Source organism: Chanodichthys erythropterus, chromosome 15, assembly GCF_024489055.1.
Source record: "Chanodichthys erythropterus isolate Z2021 chromosome 15, ASM2448905v1, whole genome shotgun sequence".
Taxonomy (NCBI): domain Eukaryota; kingdom Metazoa; phylum Chordata; class Actinopteri; order Cypriniformes; family Xenocyprididae; genus Chanodichthys; species Chanodichthys erythropterus.
In genome coordinates, this window is record NC_090235.1 from 36,234,659 (window position 1) to 36,240,744 (window position 6,086).

The following is a 6,086-nucleotide window of genomic DNA, read 5'->3' on the forward strand; positions in this document are numbered from 1 at the left end:
TTCCTAACATAGCCTACTTGTTTCTATAGTCTATAGCAGCTGGGCAGAAAACAGGCCTGAATCATATGAGAGTAACAGTAAATCACTATTAGAATAGCTGCAATTCTGAGATTGCTAGTAAACATGCCATTGCTTTTGCTTGCTTGCTTTCTTTCATCAGGGCCAGCAAACACAAAAGGCTGGAGACACAGGCAGAGAGAACACAACATTACAAAGAATTCTGGGAAAATCAATTTCAGGGTTTGACATGCAAAGGACGTGTCCCACAAAGACGCTGTCCACACACAGGGGGACTAATATCAGGCCTGTTGAAATATGGGCTGAAGCTTATAGCAATCATGAATTCTACTGAAATTGGTCTGGTTTGGTCAAGAAACGTGTGACCATGCACTATAAAGACCAGAACACACCAAGCCGTCAGTCGGTCGTCGGGCAGTTTTTGTTCGTCAGCCAACTAAGTTTCCTCAGTGTGTTCCACACCGTCGGCTGAAGTTGGTCCTCGTCTGCTTTTTTCCGGCCGATTCGACATGTTGAATCGGCGTCGGAGCTCGTCAGTCAGTTGGGCCATCTGATCATTCTGATTGGCTGTTCAGCTACTGCCACCTGCTGGTACGAGAAGGCATTTCTTCTTATGCAGGTGCAGAATGGATGTGCTACTTGGCTGTTGGGTGTCAAGTGTCAGTTTGGTGTGTCAGGGCAACTTTGGACCCAGACACTGCCGACGTGAGCGAACATCGCAGTGTGCTTCATGACCACTAGTTTGTCACCATTGGCTTAGTGTGTTCCGGAAAAAGTTTTTTTTTAAGTACTGGTAATTTTTTGCCAGGAAATTATCTGCTAAGTTTACAGACATTTCCTTTAACCCTATAACACAACAATGCAATGCGTAATTCAAAATTCAGATAAAACAAAAATCAAAAATCAAAGCAGAAAATTATTTCATATTAAAATTATACACTCTAAAAAAAAATGGTTCTTCAGCGGTTCTTCAGCGGTTCTTTGGGGTGGTTAAGGTGCTATATAGCACCGCTACCTTATAAAGAACCAGTAAAGCACCTGTATGGTTCTTCAGCGGTTCTTCAGTGGTTCTTCAGCGGTTCCTTGCTGTGGTTAAGGTGCTATATAGCACCACTGCCATACAAAGAACCTGTTAAGCCTCTGTATAGTTCTTTAAAGGTTCTCTAACTCTCTTATTCTCTTAGTTTAGTTGGGGAAAGGATTAAAAACAACATTAAATTACAGTGTATTTTCTAAACATAACCTGGTTCTCAACCTTTTTGTCCCCAAGCCCCTCTACACTGTTAGTGAATATGGGTGTAAATTGGATTGCTATAACTATTTGAGTCTGATTACTTCGTCTTTCTGCGGTAATTGCTCTCAATATTATAGTAGGCTACACTCAACTGCTCAAATATCTCACTTTCAGCCAAAGGATAATTTCTCTTTAAGGACCCCGTGACAGACGGTTTTTTTTTCTGACGTCATGACTCACGAGACTTTCTGGAGTTTTCTGCTCGGCCGCCATTTTCTTTCCCCTGGACTCGGATGAAATAAGGTAGGTTGGAAATGTTTTAATTAATATACTCGAAAATGCAAAGGTTGAACATGTGTTTTAGCGGTTTAGAGTTAATTAGCGTTGTTTGTGAACATGAATACTAACGAAATCGTAACTAACCGAATTTTTGAATTTTCGCGGCCTGCAGTAACGTTATAAAGGTTAGCGCTAATTGAATATTTCTATTCTATACAAGATGTTGCATTACTTGTTTTATTCTATAGAAATGTATTGTTGTAGTGTTTGGACCATGTAAATATGTCTCTAAATAATTTTTAAAAGAAACGTCTCCTTTACCGTGTAAGCAGCGCGTGCTATTTGAAATGATGCGGGCAGGAAGTGCGTGGGGAGCGGGAGAGACGCTCGAGTCGAGGCTGAGGGGATCCTCGCATTACAATTATTGAGTTTAGGTTTTTAAAGTAATGTTTGTCAGTTCTTTTAGTTGTCTTTTTCACGTTAGCTCTGATTTGTTCGACCAAAATGACGAATAAAGTGTGTGAGTAAAGACATATTTAAGGCTTAACGTTACTTCATTTGACTAGCGCGAGGTGTTTTTTTTTTAGTAGAATGAAATGGCTGAGTATTTACACTACTAATTAATTACTTGTACTGCAGCAAACAAGTTTTTTTTTTCCATTTATAAACACTGATTCCCCTCTCCCTTTTAGGATCTAAAGCTCCTCAATGTTTGACGACTAAGGACACTTTGCAATAACTTTACATGGTAAGTAATTTCTATAAAAACGGCTATAATTGTTAATAGATAATATGAATTACCAATGTTTGACATGTTTGAATAAAATCCATCTAATGTGGTCTATTGACTTGAATGTCATCCTCATTAACAAACTTTAGACTAAGAATTATCCATTCCAAAACATTCATCAACTCCCTCTTATGCCATCTCAAATGCATGCGACTTTTTTTCTTGTTGTTTTGTATTAATTTTTTTTTTTTTTTTTTTTTGACAGTAGCCATTGACATTAAATTAATCACAGTTCCAGCTAAAAATCTTTACTGTTCTACTGAAGAAAAAAAGTCAACTTGGTTGGCCTGATGGTAAGTAAATTAACAGCTAGCTTTCATTTTTCGTGAAATATCCCTTTAATCAAGAATGATTAAATATATTAGGGTGTAAAGCTAATTTATTAATTGATGCATGTCTTATTTTCAGACTTATAATTATATATTATAAATTCATAATTTTAAATGAAACCAATGACTGATTCAGATGCATTTCTTAATTGCAAATCTGTAGTATTTTAGCACTGACGAAGGCCTGTGTGCTGAAACGCATTGGAAAAATAAAGAATTGATTTTTTTTTTTAGCTCCTTTGTATTTATTTATTTATTTATTTATTTATTTGTTTGATCCCTCAACGCCACAAGTGTTGCTGGTATTGTCCATAAATATATTAATTGCAAATTTGGCCAGTCATTAATATGAATTATTTTCTTTTTCTTGTCCTTTGCTATTGCATATCTGCAAAAATTTGATTTCCTATTACAGATTATTGTGCTTTTTTTTTTAATTAAGAAAATTAATCACAATTGCTTTATCACAGGCTGAAAACATTCACCTGAGAGAAAGTCCTGAAGACCTCATCAAGGAGTACTTTCTGAGTTGAACGTAAGAATATTCTATTTTGGTTTATTTTCAGAAAAATAAGTCTAAATTTGTGTATTTTGTAGTTATGCTAGCAAAAGGTGACCGAATTTGTTTTTTTTTTTATGTTTACTATTTAGGATAACCAGACAGATGATTGAGGAGCAGCTCACCATGGCGATGTTCATTATTTGGAAGGAGGGGGAGAACTTCATGAACCATCTGCTGACATTGAGGGAGTTAAAGTTTTGAATCAACTTACTTCAGTTACATCAGCTTGTGCCCTGCTTCTAGGTATGACATACATCATCAACCTGGCTTGTCCGAAACCCCTTTGATTTACTTTGTATGTATATGTTAGAGCTGCACAATTTATCGTAGAAAGGTCGCAATCTCGATTCAAACACCCACGCGATCCTACTTTATTAATGACAATGATTCGCCTGCGTCTGTTAAACCTTTGACAAAAATCCTACCGGAACATTCGGTGTTCATGCTGCCACTGATCCAGAAACAGCAGTTTTGAACCACACTGTAGTTATTCAAGGATTTGGTTATTTGATTTCTTTCACAAATATTAAAATTATCACATAAGTAATAAGACAAAAGTTTACAGTTAGGATATAAACACTGGACATCAGATAGTGATCAAAATAGAGAAAATCGAAACTAACATGGTGCTTCAAATAACTGTTGTATATAAATTACCTTGTTAAGCCACTAGGTGGCAACCAGTGACATTGTCATTGAATCATTCATTCAATAGATTGGATAAGGTTAAACCCTGATTCATCCAGTAGTGAAACAAGTATTTATTAATGAGCCATTAATATATTCAAAACCATTTTTTAAAAATAATTCATTCAAATTAAACATTTTCCGGCAATTAGAGTCCAGCTATTAATATTTTGCTAGAACTAGTAAAATAAATGTTATTTTTAGTTGTCTATTTAGAATCGTGGGAGAATTGCGATCTCTATTTGAAACCAAAATATCATGATTCTCATTTCATCCAGAATCCTGCAGCTCTAGTGTGTGTCTCGTACAAATGTGAAGTTGTATGAATATCCAGTTGTGTTGTTTGAGAATTGCTTTGATTTGTGCAAGGGTAATCACCTTTAAAGGATTAGTTTACCCAAAAATGAAAATTCTGTCATTAATTACTCACCCTCATCATTGGAGGAACAGAAACCTCTCAGACTTCATCAAAAAAGATCTTAATTTGTTTTGAGTTCAGAAAAAGCATACGCATAAAATACGAAGTATACTTTGGGCTTTACACACAGTAATGAATGTTTAAAAAGCAAAACAAAAAAGTATTGGGTAAAAGCATCCCCCGTGTTATGTTAACCTAATGATGTTATTTTGTTGAAAGGCCTACAGTTGGAAGCAGCTGTTCTCCTCTTGCCTGCACTGTTCAAGGTGGACCTGGGGTTGCTGTTTGACATTGAGGTGAGCCATGAACAGGTGACTACAGTGTGTGAAGCACAATCTAATCAAAGCACGAAGTACTTATTGCACATTTTGTTATAATTTAGCTTATAAGGTTTGCCTTTCAAATAAATATGTGAAGATGGTTAATGCTATTATCCCCTCTTCTCCAGGGCCATGCTCAGACCAGCCCTCCTGTCGTCCCAACACCTAAGATAGTGCCTAAAGCCTGCAGGAGGATCATCTCATGCAGTATGACCACATTTTGTTCACGTTGGATGGCCAGTTAATCACAGAGTAGAGTGAGGACATCTTGATGGCACTGGGCCTCCTCCTGTGTGTATATTTTGCGTTTGGAATCGAATCCAATCCAGTGCCCTAAAGGACTGAAAAAGACACTGACCTTTTTGAAGTATGTTGTTTTGAAATTGAAGGATGCAGTCGGACTTCCTGTCACTGTAAAATGAGTGTACAACTCAATCTGTGAGTAGACTTTTGGAGTCAATACTCTCTCTTGCTCCCTTTCTTATGGTTTAAGTTCCAGTTTCTATATTTTTTTTGAAATCCCGAAGGACAAAAGAAACTGCAGGACTTCAGAGCATAACTCAGTATGTAAAAACAGGACTATTGTCTTCAAAAATGTACATATTTCAAGCTTGTTGCATTATTTTGTATAAAAGGGGAGTATAATGTGAGTTTATTTGCTGCTGAAAGAAATAAATTAAAAGGTTTTGAAAGTGTAATGTATTTTGTTTTTCAGTAAGCATTTAGTACATGATTTTGAATCTTTGAAGTCATGATTTGGTAAGAAATTATTAATTATCGTTCATAAAAGTGTAATTTAGAAGCATATTGACTCATCTACAGTAGTACCTGGCATGATAACGGGCCCTGCTAGCTCAAAAAACAATATATGGCACCTCTAATTTGACAAATGTGCTAGAAAACTATAAGAATAGGTGCTATATAGCACCAGAAAAGGTTCCCCTATCATAACGAGCCAAAGAACCACTGCTGGTGCTATATGGCACCTCTTATGGTTCTATATAGCACCATACGACAAGGTGCCATATAGCACCTTTAAAGATAGGTGCTATATAGCACCAAAAAAGGTTCCGCTATGATTACGAGCCAAAGAACCATTTTTGGTGCTATATAGCACCATTTTTCTTTAGAGTGTAGGCTGTGTTTTTACTGACTTTTCATAAAGTGTTAGTTCACCCAAAAATGACATTTCTGTCATTAATTTCTCTGTCATACACTTTAAAGTGTATGACAGAGATGGAGGATGTTTAAGGTCATTCCACAGGTGTCGCTATGCTTGTGCTTCTAAAGTATTTCTATTAAAAACAAATAAATAAAACCTACCTAATGTTACTGAATACAGACTCACAACAATGTAGAAATGAACATGAGGCTTTAATGATCGTAGCATGGAATGTAAACAGGCAGGTGAGTAATATAGTCAAAGCAGAATGGTAATATTGAATGAGA

The 6,086-nt window shown here is 36.3% G+C and overlaps 1 long non-coding RNA gene across 1 annotated transcript; it reads left to right on the forward strand.

Moving 5' to 3' along the window:
* Positions 1-1,403: 1,403 nt before the first annotated feature.
* LOC137037823 (uncharacterized) lies at positions 1,404-5,163 on the forward strand. The gene is made up of 7 exons (XR_010897319.1): positions 1,404-1,555; positions 2,224-2,279; positions 2,527-2,614; positions 3,121-3,185; positions 3,302-3,455; positions 4,537-4,613; positions 4,766-5,163. It is a non-coding gene; the product is annotated as an uncharacterized lncRNA (long non-coding RNA).
* The last annotated feature ends 923 nt before the right edge of the window (positions 5,164-6,086 follow it).